Source organism: Microcebus murinus, chromosome 23, assembly GCF_040939455.1.
Source record: "Microcebus murinus isolate Inina chromosome 23, M.murinus_Inina_mat1.0, whole genome shotgun sequence".
NCBI lineage: Eukaryota > Metazoa > Chordata > Mammalia > Primates > Cheirogaleidae > Microcebus > Microcebus murinus.
Genome location: NC_134126.1, coordinates 19,924,539 through 19,937,229, shown reverse-complemented (window position 1 = coordinate 19,937,229; position 12,691 = coordinate 19,924,539). Strand labels below are relative to the sequence as shown.

General features: G+C 35.8%; 1 protein-coding gene across 9 annotated transcripts in view; it reads right to left on the bottom strand.

The window, feature by feature from the left end:
• Positions 1-12,691, bottom strand: part of ESRRG (estrogen related receptor gamma) — a 594,335-nt gene that overhangs the window by 44,866 nt on the left and 536,778 nt on the right. The window lies entirely within an intron of this gene.

Genomic DNA, 12,691 nt, shown 5'->3' with positions numbered 1-12,691 from the left:
ACTGGCAATCACTCCGCTGCCAACAAGGCTGATATCCCTGACTAAGCAGCCTTTACACAGTCTTCCTGTCGCCTCAAATAAACAAAGGGATGCTAAGAGCTTGATAAGAGGATAACAAGCCAAGTATGGATGCAACATAGAGCCCACACCTCTAAACTGTGCTGTTGCCAGAGACAACAAAAGTCAACGGCAGGAGGATGTAACACAGCCTCAACAATCTTGAGAAAAAAGAGAGCTGTAATCAGCTCTATATCCCAATACGAAGTCATGGTAAATGAAGAACCTTTTCTTAAAGTAGAAATACTGCCACCCTCCCCAGTGGAGTCAAAAGTCTCTGTTCATAAAAGGACTCCGTTCCTGGGGTAGTTTAACCATTTAAAATCCAAATGGTTTCAGAGCAACCACACATACAGGATTTGAAAACAACATAAAAGCTCTTTAAGGCAGATGCTGGCTCTCACTTTAGTCTACAGAACATCACAGATATTCAGAACACAGGAAGGAAGAGCTCTGGAGTGGTAAATGTGGAAACACTGGCCCAGGAGACATGGCTGACAGCTGAGCTAGATCACTCTCAAAACATTTCTTCAAGACTCTTAAAAATGTGAGACAGAAAAATTAAAATCATGATCCCGAATGAGCTGCAAAATGACATTCTCAAAATAAAAATTCAAAAAGCATACTGATAATAAACTATGTATCATAGTTGTAAAATAATGATAGAGACAGTTTCCTGAGAATAGCAACTTTAGTAAAGCCCATCATATAATAGGCTCTCCATAGATACTTTGGTGCATGAATGAATAGGCATTCGCTTACTACAAAAATAAATTACACTTGGTATTTTTGTTTGGGAAGTGAATATTACCACGTGTTTAGGAAAATGTCAAACTGAATTTATAAAGCGTATTACCATGTTCGGATATCTCAAAAAATATCCAAGTTGATGTTTTGAGATAACCCAACCACCCTTTCTCAACCCATACAAGATGTATTCAACTGTACCAATATAGTATGGTCAGATTCAAATTAAATAATTCCATTCCAACTATAAACAACTGCCTTGGCAGTCTCAGTTAAAGTTAATGGCAAGCACAGACATGTTAAAACCCTCACTGGGTGTAATGGGTCAGATAACTGACCAGGTTAATTAAAACCCAAGGATTATTCATGAGCTAATTTTAACCGAATGTTATATATTGGTCTGCCAGAAATAGTGGTTTTTTTCCTCAAAGGTATCATCAGTGCTTACTCATAAATATGTTCAAAGATGCTATATAAGTAAAGCACACCTCATGAATTCATGTCATTTTATCCTTCTGTTGTCTAGACTATTTAGTTCTGTATCAAGACCCTTGGCAGTTCTTCCATCAACCAAACTCTTGGCCACTTTGGGCTGTGGGCCATGTTTCCCATTCTCAAACTTCAGTCAGGGGTATCTCTCTGCTATATCTCCCTGTATGAAATAAAACGATTCTGAGTCATGTCTACAAATTAATAATCCTTCAGAAAGGAGTCTGATCTGATATATCCAGATAACATACCCAGCCTATATGAATGAATAACATGGGTGTTTTGTTAATAATTTGTGATATATAATTGTTAAAATAAACCAGAATAACTTCTCTGTAACCTTTTCATTGATATTAATCTAGCTTCAAGAAACATCATATATTATCCACATAAATATATGTGTATACATGTCTATAACACAATTTGATGTGATATAGAAAAAGTTAAGATGATAATTGCTAATACCTAATACCATCCATAAGCATGTATATTCTCTTCTGGAAAACTGTTCAGTGAGAATTTTAAAAGCTTTAGGGAAATCTATCCATAAAGCACTTTACAATAATAGCAATTCATAGAAATAAATCTGAAAAACCTGGATGATTCCATGTTTTTCCCACAAAAGGTGAATCTGAGAAACATTTTTTTCTGAAACAGGCTTTGGGAGTACATTCCTCTCTTAGGTGTACAAATCTGTGCTGAGGACATCCTGCCACTGGGCTCAGTTGTGACACAGACAAATCACAAGAATAAGAGCAGCTTGATTTATTTTTTTTTTCTTTCCTAAAATGCTGACCACATCAGGAGCACATGAGTTTCTCCAGAAACCCACAGCTGCTCCTTCTCCCTCTCTCCCTCCGCAGCCCGGGCCACCATGTGCCCCGGCACAAACGTGCTGACTGGCAGAGGGGGGCCCAGCACTTCAGGTAATTAATTCTTTCCTAATGTAGGTTAAGCAGGTGTGAAGCCTCCCTCACACAGAGACGAGGTGGCTGCTCTTCGGAGACACCCCTAGAGTTACGGTATTTAATTGGGCTCAGATGATTCTCTGAAACTGGATAGGCTTGTGTTGCTGAACTGGGCATTCAGGTACCAACTTGCTTTCAACTAAATCCGGTTGAAGAAACTGGTCCTCCCCCACTTCTTGATTTTATAATAGTTAACAATTCGTGGTTAGGACCGAATGCCCCTTCTGGCAATGGAAATATAATTTCCTTGTTGGAAAAAAAGTTATGTGATTATCCAAGACTGGTAAAATTTCAGGACTAACTAAATCGAACCGACTATAGCTCTCAGAATTACCAACAGGTCGGATTTATCCACTATATTTTTCTCCTTACTGAAGTACAATGGATTAGTACTTTTTAATGCGTATAAAAATAATATTGTACTGCACCATAAGAGATCCAAGTGTACAACAAAAGCTGACACAACGCCCTTACTCAGAGTTCATATACTTTGTACATCGTCATTCCTGACCCTTGTTAAAGGAAAAAAATAATCTGGCAAAAATTAATAAATAAATAAAGTTGTGGAGTACTCCAGGAAAAAAACAATTGTAGTATTTTTTCAGGGGAAAAAAAAGAAAATTTTTCATCTTAAGAGAAATGTCAAGGTATTTATAAACAAATGAAGAAGTTATGTCCATTTACCATACAATATAAACTGCTTAGAAGGTTTTGTCAATTAAAGTGATTTGGGCAGGTTAAATGGGTTCTTCTAATTGAATTCTTCTAATTGAGGTCACTTATGCAGGTTGAAAATTGGCCTGAACTGGGGAGGAAGCAGCATGATTTTAGTGAAATAATATGCCTATGAGTGCATGGTGCCGTGGACATCTCTGGTACAGTGTTAAGATATTATCTGATTTGTAAAATGCCATTGATATGGATAACTCAGGTCACTTCTGATGTCAGTTAGTACAGCTTTCTTATTAGATTTGCTGAAAATTCAAGGAAAGAGAATGATAAAAAAAATAAGGTATAAAGGGACAGTAGTTCCTTTACTCTTTTCGGTGTGGCCCCTTGCTGTGGTCAATGAGGAAAATTCAGCCTGGACAAGAAAGAGGGAAATGAACAGCACATTCCAGCTGTACCTTTCACCTTCCTCTTCTTTCACGACTCGGATAAGCCCTCAACAGAGGTGACATAACAGTCTATTAGATCTCCATATCAAAAAAGTACTTCCAGATATTCCCCACACCTTTCATTCCTCCCCAAGCGCCCAGATTGAGTTGACTTCAACTTCCTTTCTCTTTTCTTTATCCACATCAGCACCATTTCCTTTTACACATCAAAACCACACTTTGTGTCTTGAACCTGGTGGTTACTTATTCACTGAACCTTGGTCTAACAAGGAGGTAGGCTGACTGAGTCACATAAAAGAACACAGCCATGGCTGATATTCTTGGAGCAGGGGGAAGCATAGAGCAAAGTTACATGGCTTTTCTATACTGAGGTTTGTGATCCAAAATTATTTCAAATTCTCCGAAAAAAAACTCCATTCTTTAACATGCACATGTGCACACACACAAACACACACACACACTGTAACTAATTCTACAAAGCACTGGCACTACCAAGTTAACCATTCTACTTTGTATAAGATGACTTGAACATTTCTCTTCCAAAGTAATCAGGTTACTTTCTAGCTTTCACTAATTCTGATATGCAAACCTGGATCATGCTGCTATTTTACCTATAAAATACAACGTATTATACTAGAAATTTGGAGTTCAGCTAAGTAATATTTGCATTCTCTTAAAAGAAAAAAAAACAGAGTAGTCAAAAAAATTGTTTTTAAGAAATCACTTCTCCATGTGTTGAAAAAGTGCTTTTAAATTACTCTGTATTCTATAGAAAACTGTGTCTCTGATGCTTGAAGTCTCCAGCTGCCACACAATTTATATCTCTTTCCTTTTGCTCTTTGTTTTTCAGCCATTTTCCCTGAATGTCAAAGTCAATTTAGTGCATTTCACTTTGCTGAATAAATCAGAGGCGAAATCCTTGCTAAAAGTGAAAATTTGATTTGCTAAAAGGAGCTTAGGGCAACTATTAATCAATATATCCAGAGTGTCAAAGCCAAGGCCAGGATAGACATGCATTCATTTGGAGATTGGCTGAGGCAGATAAAGGGGGACTCAGGGGGAAAAAGTGCAACCAGCCCATTGAAGGGAAGTGGGATTAGGGTTGGTGCAAGGGTCAAAACAGAGCACAGGGAAAACAAAACATGCCATGCATCCTGTTCTGCACTCCTCCCCCAGTTTTTCTTTTAGAGATGGAAAAAGCTATCTTAATCAAGCATTTCAGCATATATGGATTATACTAATTATGCCTGCTTTTATAAACAGTTTTCGCATAAGACCCAAAAGGCTTTCTCTCAAAAGCCTCTAGAAGCACTTAAAAGTCAGAGGTAACATCTCCAATTAACAAAAATAAGAATCTCAGGAAAAAAAAAAGATGTGACCGGGGCCAGGTCTAGAGGATGCCGATATTTTAAGAATCCTCCAGTAAGTTTCAGGCTATTTCAGGCTTCTGTAAGATTACAATGTATGGTGAACTGAATGATTGGACTCATCCTGTTACTTTATCATTCAGAAGAACTTAGCAATCACCATGAACTTGCCTAAAAATGGTAATATATTTTAGGACACGGAACATATAGAAATCCCCACTACTCAGGAATGTTAATATCATTGTTTTCAAAAGTATTTCAAAATCTTTCTCTATGTAAGTTGACTCAAAAGTTCTAATTTTTATCTTTTCAAAATGCGGCTCAAATCAAGTTACCCTCAGTTAAACATTTTGATGGTGTCCCACTGCCTTCAGTGTAAAATTTGTTTTCCTTAGCATGAAATTCAAGGTTTTCCATCATGGGCCCTTTGCCGATGTCTCCAGCCTCAAGTCTCATCTTCTTCCCATCCTCCTCCTTCCCTGTTTCCACGTAACTTCGTAGGAGAACACTACCATAGCCCTCACCATTCGGTTATAGTTGTCAATTCATCTTTCTGAATCACCCACCGCACCATGAAGATCTTAAAAGCAGAACCTGTGCTGTATTCATGTGTATAGTAGCCTTAGTGCACAGTCCTGATGCAGAGCTTCTTAAATACTTGTGCAAAGAAGGAAAGAAAGGAAGGAGAGAAGGAGGGAGGAAGAAATTGATTCAGTGTTGAGAGGTAGAGCTAAGTTTTTAATATGATCGTAAGTCTTTCACAATTACTCTTCTCTGCTCCGATTTACCTATAACTTTCAATCAAATTCAATGCTCAGTGACCTGGACATAGTCAAAGAAGAGGGGTGTCAACTCTTAGCAACCAGTCATTTAAGGAATTTTCCAACTCTTCACATGAGTAAACAGTGATGGACTCATTTCACTAAAATTTGTGATCAGGGATATCTAGGTTACACTATTGATCAAACACCTTGATTTTTATTCAAAGATGGGTCATACGTTTTCTTTTTCATTCACTCTCCTTCCCTTTAACCTTTCATTTTATATATGTATAGATGAAATTTAAAGACAGGGCAAATATGTTACATTTGCCTTATTATGAAATGCGGACAGGTAATCTGGAACAAATGACAAAGAACAATGAAGAAGCAGACAAGAAGTGGAAAGAAAGACATAAGGAAGCTACTGGTAAAAATTCACTTAAGTTATACATAATATGGGTCTAAGTAATAGTACCAACAGCATAAGTCAAAGTTCCTGACTCTCACGTCTGCTTATCTATAAAGTGGGACTGACAAGAGTCAAACCTACCTATGCAATTGCTGTGGATAGCAAATGAAAGTTCATAAAGGTGCTTTGTAAGCAATAAAGAACTATGTAAATGTTACTTTTATGAAAGTTTAATCTCATGAAAAAGAGCAGAGATGAATAATTCAGGTCTGGAACTAATAAAGTTATAAACCAAAGAGATTATCACAAATAAATACACACATATATGTATATTTCTTTATGCAGTCATAGATACATGATTCAAGGTAGGTACCATATCACATTCATCTTTTAAATTTCCCACAGTACTTAGTGTAGTGTTAGGTACTAGCCGACACTCAGTTACTTAAGCTGTATTCTAATGACTATTATAAAATTCTGATTCCACTGTGATCAGAGGTATGCAATGGCATGGCTATGTATAGATGGCAAATATATTTTGGGGATGCCTAGTAATAAGCACAAGTAATGCTGGGATAAAGGTCAGGTGAGCACAGGAAATTCAGCATGATGACAGAACTGGGTATAAGGTCAAAATCAATGGCACTGAGTGGTGAGGTTAGGTCTCTGTGACCATCTTTTACAATCTTTGTGTGTCTCTTGAACTAGATCTCTGTCTGTGAAAATTAGCTCCTTCTTTGTTGCTCTACTTTTTTTTTTTTTTTTTTCCTGGTAAGGGTAGCTTCAGAAAATGGAGGAATCCTTGGGTGGTACTGCAGATTTTTTTTTTTTTACCCCATATTTCCCAACTTATTGGTTTCTATTATCACAGTTGTGACTTCTGAAACTCTATTAAAACTGATAAATTTTCCATTATTTTGGGTTTGACCACGGAGGTCAGACTAGATTATTTAGACACTAATGGTCCTTCCGACCTAGGACTGAAAGATGACAATATCCATACAATGATATTCCTGGTTAAATAAGCTCCCTCCTCTATTAGAATTGATGTTTGTTCTAGATATATATTTTAAGTGGCTTTTATGAATACTAACTTTTTGGATCACTTGGTTTTTTGGTTTTTTGTCTTTATTTTTATTTATTTAAGCATATTATGGGGGTACAAGTGTTAAGGTTACTTATATTGCCCATGATCACTTGGTTTTAAATTGCAATAAAATGATGATTACAGTACCTTAGAAAGAAAAATGAACACTGAATGCTTTACAGTTATTTAGATCATTCCTGATAACCCCAAAATTAATTATATATATATATATAATTCACATGTGTATTTTTTTTCTTTATTTGATTTCACAGTATAACTGATGATGAGAGTAGTTAAGTAAATTACGAAAAATTACTCAACTACAGCTCAGGTTTTCTAATTTTATTTTCAGAATTATTCTTATTAACCACAACTACAGGTACACAGGTATACAACCACCAGGTACATTAAATATAATCTCCAAATATTTCATAATTAAATATTCTTATAATTTAAACAGTCTTATTAAGTGCCAGGGCTTTGGGTCTTACCTTGAACTCTTCTCCACTTAACTGAAAGACTTAACTACTTTGCAGTTCTAAAATCATTAAGTTACCTACACAGAAGACAGATTAATCCTGGGAAAAGCAGCTGCCCTTGCTTTAATTCATTCATAGTAAAGTACAGATTACAGCTACGTGCAAATTTAGTTATGGAATAGGATATAGGGTGGGAGCCCAGAGGCAACTAACAGTTTTGTGCTATGCATACTTCTAATAAACTAATCAATAAACATTTATCAAGTGCCAATGATACAGATTCAAAACAGAGTATTAGGTACTACTTACATGTGATATAACATATTCTTATTTAACCATAACCTGTTTCCTATATATCAAACCATACCCACATGTATGTGTATGTGTGTGTGTATGTGTATATATATATAAACTATATATAATAGTAAGATATGTGTGTATATATTGATATATTTATTTATTTAGATACTCTGTTGCCCAGGCTAGAATGCAGTGGTGTCATCATAGCTCACTGTAACCTCAAACTCCTGGGCTCAAGCAATCCTCTTGCCTCAGCCTCCCAAGTAGCTGGGACTACAGATGTGTCACCACGCCCAGCTAATTTTTATATTTTTTGTAGAGATGGGGTCTAAATCTTGCTCAAGCTGGTCCTGAACTTCTGGGCTCAAGCAATCCTCCTGCCTTACCCTCCCAAATTGCTAGGATTATAGGCATGACCTGCCACACCCAGCCTATACATGGAAACATATTTTTCATTACAAATGGAAATATAATCTTATAGCAATTATTATGTCACTTTTGTGTGTGTGCTTTTGCATATATCCTAATCTCTCAATGGTGCTACCAGTTTAAGATATCCACCAATACCCAGTAATGAATATTTTAAAAATGAAGCCTCTACAATTTTGATTGCAGGATAATATAATCTTAAAAATTGGTTTCTACATAAAATTTGTTAGAAAAATACATATACCTTCAAGCATACTGAATATTTATTGTATCATTAACAATAAATATTCAAACATTCTTGGATATTCTTTCCCAAAACTTATACCCTAAATGGAGAAATAGTTTATCCATATTCTTTACAGATTTCTGCCATTGCTGGAAAAGTCTAAATACTTCTGAGAAAATTATAAAAAAACCAAGTCAACGAGCAATTTTTGATACAGTGTCCTTACTGAATGTTTTCACAAAAAATGTTTCAGGATAAATGGAAAATGTTGGTTTGCTATAATTTAAATTTCTGTTTCTTAACACGAATAAATAAATATACTTAAGGACTATTTGATCACATGAACTCCTAGTGTGGTTTTCTTTTACAGTTTAATATCTCCTGCCTCCACTTGGTATGGAGAAAAATTAGGGTTCTTTTTTCTGTTTGCTATCATTGCAATAGATATCATTTTAAAAATGTGACTAAGAGGCACCCGAACTTGAGCAAAGTCCTCCTTCTTTAATAGGTAATCATTTAATTTGTCATGTTAAAAATAAACAAGCTGACTTGAAAGTTTGCCATGTTGAAAATGAAAACATTTTTCTAAAATGCATTCATTCACTTAATTGTTAAAATACCTTTCTGTTCTTTTAAAGTAAGTTGTCTAGCAAGATCCATAAATATATTTAAGCCACTTATATAGGTCAGCTAATATGGGTTATGCTTTTTTAAGCACCATCTGACCAAGCACATTCTACATTTTGCTAACAAAGTGACAGTACATAATAATATTTTAATCAACCACAAAGAACAATAATAGATCTGACTGTTGGGCTGATAATTGTCTTATCACACCCTGTGAAACCTAGCTCTAATATTTGACGGGGCCTCCATTACTTGGCAACCAATTCTAAAAAAGGCCAACAATGGAGAGAGAATGAAGTGGAGTGTGCAGTACCTCCGTATCTACATAAAAGAGATTAGAGCCGACAGCGTTCCATTTTACAGCTCAATCATATTGTGTTAGCATGCGCTTATCCGAGCGCGGACGAAATTGAAAGAGAAATAAAAAAGAGTCAGGCAGATAGGAACCAGAAAAGCGAGGCATGAGCAATTTCCAAGGATATAAAAGGATGCTAATGGCTGGGCCCTGTCATTCTTAAAAAGGGCTATTAGGGCACCATCATCTGTTCTTGTGCCCTTATGCTCCTCCAACTAAAGTCAAGCATTTTCTAAAGCCCTTGTGATCTTTTTTCTTCTATAGATAAAGTATGGTCATGTTTCATAACAACACACTTTCCCATTTATATGATTTATTAATGTAAGTCAACTAATTCTATTTACTGATAAAAAGAACCCACCCTATATGTATTTTTTTTCAATGTTTTCTTTTGTTGAATTCTTCACTTTTTTATATAGCAAAAGCAAGTGTACGAAAGTACATTTGAAGCAGTGCAGGAAAACTACCGACCTTATCTTAGATGCTAAACTTAATTTAAAATATATATGTGTGTGTGCTTGTGTGTAATTACACACACTGAGAACAACATAAAGATAACAAAGGTTTAAATTTTGGGATATCAGAAAAAAAAAACAAAAACCTTCACTTAAATTTTAATACAAGCTTTACAAAAACAAAGAGTTTTAAAGTTAAGACTAAGACAAGTGGAATTTCAGCTTTGATTTGGCTTTAATTCCGGCTCTGGCCCTAGTCATCAAGACTGGTTCATGTTATCAAGAACATGATTTTATTTTTCATCAAGGCAGATATGTGACTTTAATCTTTACTTTCCCTTTGCCTTTACTTCCCTATTTAGTGCCCCACAGAGCTGCTGTGTGGTCCTGTATTACCCAACCTCCCTGAACCCAGGCTAAGCCTTGATACTGTAAGCACCTTGTCCTTCCATCTCAAAACACTGTATGGCATCGGTATTATTAAAAAAATTAGTTTTTCAAAATTTCAGTTAATTCTTGTTTTGCTAATCCCTCTCTTGACACGCCAAGATACTCCTTGCAATCGTTTAAAACACCCTCGGGTCTCACGAAAATCAGAGCCATGAATCATCACTCCACGGTGAACTCCTCTGGCATTTGCTATGGAGAGAGACTAACGTCAGTCCCCACCAGTTCTAAGCCTCAGCTTAAGACTGAACACATAATCGTATAGTAATTGTTTCCACCACTGGAAATGGTATTACTCATAGCTATTTAAAGTTACCATCTCTACGAAAGTCACTGGAGCTCCTTCACTGTGACAAGTTCCTTTGTGAGCTGACATTTCTACTTAGATGCACAAATGGACCTGCAAATTTATTATTAACTTTTCTTTACCAGAAGCCTTGGAAGGAACTGTTGACTTTTATTGGGCTTTATTATGGCATGTCTGTATGATATCAAAATATTGGTTTAACAAATCTTTTAAATCAGGGAGAACCTGAGCAGAATTCTCTGCAATAAAGGGTGGTTTGGAATCATAGTGACAGAGCCTTTCGAGCTGTCGCTGTTAATAACAATGATACTATCATCATTATTATTTTGAAATAGTTCTTTCAATCAAATGCAATTAACTGGTGACTAAAATATCCCCATTCTACTCCAGGAAGCAATGCTGAATATATGTTTGGAAGGTGCCGAATATCTTTGTGAACTTTTGCAAGTGTTTTTATCTCTCTCTGTCTCAAATCTCCCTGTCTCTGAATTGAGGACAGTAATACCTGATTCCTGGGTTAGAACAATGAGTCTCAATTGTGAGGAGGAGGGTGAGGCCGGCTTGATTTTGCAAAATCCCTGAGGACATTTGGCAATGTCTGAAGACATTTTGGTTCGTCACAACTCAGGGGTGCCATAGTGGATAGAGGCCAAGGGTGCCACTAAGCATCCCACAATGAACTGGACACCCCTCCCCACCACCACAAAATCCAAATATCAATAGTTTCAAGGCTGAGAAACCCTGGGCTACAACAATGACATTTTAAATACATGTGTGTATTGTACATATGCATATATGTATACATACATAATGATGTACTCTACTAATATAAATGATATAATATATATCAATTGTCTTTGGATACTTCAACAACAAATGTCAGCTTTGTTTCTTTCTGCTCTAAAACCTTTCAATAACACTTTCCTTCCAAATGAGTCTTCATATAATGTTGAAGCCAATTCCGGCTGTTCCCACTGCTATCGTTACCAAAATGCCTTAACAGCTTTCGGTAGAGCCCTTCTAAAAAAAAATATTTTTCTAAAAGTCACAGAGATGTAATTACAGTCCAAATGCGGTATCAGGGATCACACGATCAAATTCTCATCCTCCTTTTAGATCTAGTAATCCTTGTGTAGGTGTCTTCTAAGAAATACACTCAAGCTCACCTATTTAACTAGTTTTGACTTAATTTAGGGGGCTTTATTAGCAAACAGTGTAAGACAAAGTAGCTGGTATAATACAGAGTGATGTTTAAATTAGTTTACAATTTGCTTGGCCTCATCTAGAACTGAAACGAACAAAGCCATTCAGAAATGTCAGCTGTGTTGCTAACCACTGTAACAAATTGTCGCCTGAACGCTGCACACCTAATGACTTCAAATTAGCCTCACTGCGATATAGCCTGACAGTTCGTTACGACTGTTAGCAACATAGCTGGCGTATCATGACCAATAAATTGGTTTCAGTGTGGGCTGGGAAAGGGACTTCCATCAATTTGATTAAAGAAATTACTGTAGCATTCAAAGCATAAAGACAAACTAGTTTAAGGAGGCAGAAATAAGTTAACTGTACCAGAAAAATATCACTCATCGTTCAAAAACTTGCTTATAAACTATTTGAAAACCAAAGTTCGAACAAGTAAAAAAAATACGTCAAGCAGAGTACTAAAATTCTCAAAACTTATGATCAAGTCTATGCTTACTGTTACAGGATGGGTCAAGGAAAAAAGAGGTAATAGAATATTTTAAAATATTAACTTTAAGTTATTGTATGAGAAAACTTACTATGTCAGTTTAACATTTATTTTTGTAAGTTATACATAAATTTATGATAAATATCTAATTGTAAACCAAAGCAAAGCTTGTGAAAGTTATATTTGAATAACAATTCAATATAACTAGCCACCATGATCAACAAAATGAGTGATTCTTAAACGGAAAAAAGTACATCAGACTACTGTTGACAAAAACATTTTTTAAAGTGAAAAGAAAAAAATAGAAGTATTTCCTTAGGAAAAAGCTCAGAATTTTAAAAGGAATAAAGCAACATTTTTAGAAGTCATG